Source organism: Penaeus chinensis, chromosome 33 (assembly GCF_019202785.1).
Source record: "Penaeus chinensis breed Huanghai No. 1 chromosome 33, ASM1920278v2, whole genome shotgun sequence".
Classification (NCBI taxonomy): domain Eukaryota; kingdom Metazoa; phylum Arthropoda; class Malacostraca; order Decapoda; family Penaeidae; genus Penaeus; species Penaeus chinensis.
The window spans coordinates 7,792,088-7,797,087 of NC_061851.1; the positions used below are offsets into that span (position 1 = coordinate 7,792,088).

The 5,000-nt window shown below is 36.4% G+C and overlaps 1 protein-coding gene across 3 annotated transcripts in view; it reads left to right on the top strand.

Moving 5' to 3' along the window:
- The window catches only part of LOC125043141 (protein Wnt-5b-like), a 657,155-nt gene that overhangs the window by 285,619 nt on the left and 366,536 nt on the right, over positions 1-5,000 (top strand). For all 3 annotated transcript variants that reach the window (XM_047639108.1, XM_047639111.1, XM_047639110.1), the window contains one exon: positions 1,519-1,565. The gene's annotated coding sequence lies outside the window, so the exon portion shown is untranslated. The remainder of the gene's footprint in view (positions 1-1,518; positions 1,566-5,000) is intronic.

The following is a 5,000-nucleotide window of genomic DNA, read 5'->3' on the forward strand; positions in this document are numbered from 1 at the left end:
AGCCATCTAGTGGGCCTTGACTAAAACAGAGCCATCTAGTGGACCTTGAAAAGTCATGCGGAGCGATGCTTGCCAGGTGCTGCGATTTCCATATAGGGTTATGTCCCTTCATTTTTTCTTTTCTTTTATGATTCTACATGCCAGTTGTTATTATTGTGAGTTTGTATATATATTTTTTGTGGTCTCGTTCTCTTGTCTTTTGTCTTTTTCATTCTTTCTTTATCTGTTTTTTTTCTCAGAGTATTTCCTTTTTTGTTCTGCTACAGCATCGTTTCTTACATCTTAATGATTACAAGGTGCACACATATGCATGTACATTCATAGCTTATATAAAAAGATGACACATACATACATACATATATGCATGCACTTACATACACACATGCATATACATTCATGTGTACATGTATGTGTGTGTGCTTGTATATGTATATGTTTATATATATATATATATATATATATATATATATATATATACCGGTATATATATATATGATATATATGTATATGTATATGTATGATATATATGTATACATATATATACAGTGTGTATGTGTGTGTATACAGATATATATATATATATATATATATATATATATATATATATATATAGACAGTATATGTATATACAGTTTAAATGTGGGAGAAATATGATATCTAGATAGTTGAGAAACTTTTGCCTTCTCTAATGAAAAGGGCCTCATAGTAATCATTATTATTTTTTTTAGAAATTCATTGGTAAAACATGGACCTCTACAACCAAACATGTTAGAGTCTTAGAAAATGAAGGGAAGAAAAAAGGGGGGGGGGGGCAGGGGGTACTTTCATATTTTATCAAAGCTCGCAAGGCATAGCATGTGAGAGAAATTAGAGACGGGGTTTGTAAGAAAGGTTATCCAACTGTGGGTTTGGGGTTGTGAGCTAGGCTAAGAAGAAAAAATGGCGTCTTGTGAAAGAGAGGTTTAGGTTAGGTTGTGTAACGTAAAAGGTGGGGTTCGTGTTTGTGGTAGGATTTCATCTCTCTCTCTCTCCTCTCTCTCTCTCTCTCTCTCTCTCTCTCTCTCTCTCTCTCTCTCTCTCTCTCTCTCTCTCTCTCTCTCTCTCTCTCTCTCTCTCGCTCGCTCGCTCGCTCGTTTTCACGTAAACCAGTAAGATGTTTTGATTTTGCAAGGTTATGGTTGGTTCGTGGTTAGATACATTTCATCTTTTCAATATATTTAGATTTTTTTCTATTATGTTTGTACATATACATACGCACGCACACACCCGCTCTAACACACATGCGCGCATGCACACGCACACGCACACGCACACGCACACGCACACGCACACGCACACACACACGCACACGCACACGCACACGCACACGCACACGCACACGCACACGCACACGCACACACACACACACACACACACACACACACACACACACACACACACACACACACACACACACACACACACGCACACACGAGCCTTCTCCCACGTGTAATTTACCCGTTTTCTCTGTATTTACAGGGGAGACTCGCCTAGCATCGCACTGAATCCTGCAGTTTATTTAAAAGGTAAGAATTTATCATTGACATTTTCCTTAAATAGAGAATTAGACCGCCCGTACAAAAGACGATTAATATTAGAATGCGTAAAGAACACTTGGAATGCAACTTGAACAACATTACATTGCGAAAAAGAACTTTCCACACCTGTTGTATACACGATGTTGCCTCATGTTACCGCGTGCTGTCTGGCGTTACGAGCAGATGAGCTTGCGACGCTTCTCTTCATTTCGCTTAGAATAACAGTTATCTTTTGAACCAAATTACGCTCCTTGGTTCGTTTTCTTTTGTCAGAACATTTTAGACGGCGTGAAGGCAAAACAACACGCTGAAGTATTTTACTGTTGTAATATTTTACTTGTATTTTCTAGCGATCTTTTTTCTTGTATTTCAACTTTTCAGCGGTTAATTCCTCTAACGATTTGCTAATATTTCTTGTATTTACACTTTAACGTCTAATTCCGCCAGCGATTTATTAGATTATAAAATATTGTGATCTATACTGCATATGCGTATTTCGTTAATCAGGTATCATTGTATATCTCATTATACCTCTTGCATGATTAGCTTGTTGCTAACCGAGCTCATTGGCCGCCACACTTGAGCATCTCAGTAGAACAAACTGCATTCCCTTTTAATTACCTCGTGATGCCAATTTAGGGGCGTCCCATTTTCTTGTATTCAGTTTTCTTTGGATTTTTTTATGGTAAACTGAAGAAAAAACGAAAAAAAAAAACGAATCTGCATTGAATGTTTTCGAATCTTTCTTTATTTTTCATCAGAACGGCAAAGGAAATGTGATATTATTGTCTGATTGGTTAATGCAGATTTATGATTAAAAGATGTGTTGACATAGGGTTTTACGGTCGTAAAGTTGTTCCTATTAAATGCTGGTTTGGTCGTTGCCTCAGGATAAGGTTTCTATTATTTCTCTCTCTCTCTCTCTCTCTCTCTCTCTCTCTCTCTCTCTCTCTCTCTCTCTCTCTCTCTCTCTCTCTCTCTCTCTCTCTCTCTCTCTCTTCTCTCTCTCTCCCTCTCTCCTCCTCTCTCTCTCTCTCTCTCTCTCCCTCTCTCCCTTCCTCTCTCTCTCCCTCTCTTCCTCTCTCCCTTCCTCTCTCTCTCCCTCTCTCCCTCTCTCTCTCTCCCTCTCTCCCTTCCTCTCTCTCTCCCTCTCCCTCTCTCCCTTCCTCTCTCTCTCCCTCTCTCTCTCCCTCTCTCCCTTCCTCTCTCTCTCTCTCTCTCTCTCTCCCTCTCTCCCTTCCTCTCTCCCTCCCTCCCTTCGTTCCTTACATATATGTACATGTATGTGTTTGAGAATATATCTATCTATATATGTATGTATGTATGTATAATGATATATAGTACATGTAATAATTTTGTCTAATATAATCAATATATATATGTATATATGTATGTAAATATACATATATGCATATTTGTATACATTCATACATACAGTATATATATATATATATATATATATATATATACATACATATATATACATACATATATAAATATATATATGCATATCTACCAATATATCTATATCTAATATATATATATAGATATGTGTATATAATCGCAAAAAGAATAATTAACACTGTCTCGCTTGACTCTTTAATTACCCTCTTCGACAAAAGATGGCGCCAGTCGTTAACAATGTTCTTTTTATGTGCTCCTCTTAGATAGATAAACGGCTCCTCATTAGATGCTGCAAGAACTCAAATATTCATTACCATCAATGGCTTCACCAGTCACTTTATGCCCCTTCATCGGATACTTTCTGTCGACTTCGAATTCATCCCGCGCAGTCTGGAGGGCATGTTTCTCTCCTCTCCAGGCGTTCAGGGAGGACTTGTTGCCCTGGTTGAAAACGCAGTCTCCCTGAGGGCACAGGATATGAGGTTCTGTCCTTATTAGGTTTTGGTGCGACGCCCCCCGGCTTCAGACATCTCGGCTCTCCCGACGCGTTTGTTTATGCTCTTCTTGGTGAGGGACATCATTACCCCGTTTTCTGTGTTTGTGAAGGACGCGTCTCATTACATCAGGGTTGGAGGGCATACTAGGGAAAACCAGATTTCTGGTGCGATGCGTTTCTCTCTCCCCTCCCTTCCTCCCTCCTCTCTCTCTCTCTGTTCCTGTCGATCAAAGGGTTTTGTTATGAGACGTTGTGCAATATTATGATGCGGTATAGGATCGGGTGAACAGGTTTGACGTAGGAATATCTACAGAGTATGAGAAGTAATTTAAACCTTTGCTTCGCGTTATTTATTAAATCGTGCTTTATGTCTTAGCGTTCTAGCAAAAGTGGCGGTAGTTATGAAGAAACGAAGAGCTTCTATATTTGATAAGTTAACAAAGCAGCTATACTTAGTAGGTCATCAAACAGACAAACAGTATGTGCGGGGGCCGAGTATACACTTTGATAAAAACAAAGTATTTTTGTAATGAAAGTGTTGTGTATACTATTAGTGATTATGAATACTTTAAAGCTTGACCTTTTTAGTGGTTGCAGTAATCTTTGAGCATTCTCATTGTTGAAATCTTGGGTTACATTACATCATAATATTATTTAGTTTATTGTACAATATTTTTTTTTTCGTTTGTTACAATCATGAATTTGTCTATTTTCAATCATCCTTTATAGCTATAGAATCAGTCCAATTAAATTGATTCCTACATTAAATTTACATATTGTGCTTTTATAGGAAGGGAAGTGTTTTGAATTCTACCCAATGCATGCCCTATGTACTTCCACAATGTGTAGGCAAATGGTCCTTATATGGGACTGAGGGATGTGATAATAGCAGGGGCGTCCTATAAGGCAGATGTGTAAATCGCATGTATTGACAATGTGGTACAGTGATGCTCGATATCTGAAACAGGTTTATTAAGTAAGTTTTATCTGTACTTGTTCAGAGTATCTGTGTTTTACAAGTGTCTTCATATGGTTGCTGTTATTGTTATTGATATTATTATTATTATTATTGCTGTAATTATTATTATAATTATTATTATTATTATTATTATTATTATTATTATTATTATTATTATTACTATTATTATTATTACGATTGTCATTAGTATTATTATTGTTGTTATTGTTTTTACTATCATCATCATTGTTATTGTTATTATTATTACAATGAATGTCGTTTTTATTACCATTGTTTTTGTTGTTTTTATTATTATTACTATTGCTGTGTTAACTATTGTTATTATTATTATTATTATTAATGTTATCATCATCGTCATTGTTATTATTGCTGTTTCTTATTATTATCATTCTCATTATTAATATCACGAGCGTCAGTATATAGTATAGAAGTTGTATTGTCTATGAAACAAGGTTTGAACTCAAAAGAGGATTTCGAATATTTTTACAAACGCAAAGGTAAGCAAGAATTCCCAAGTTGTTTCACGAGAACATTTGCAAGTTAC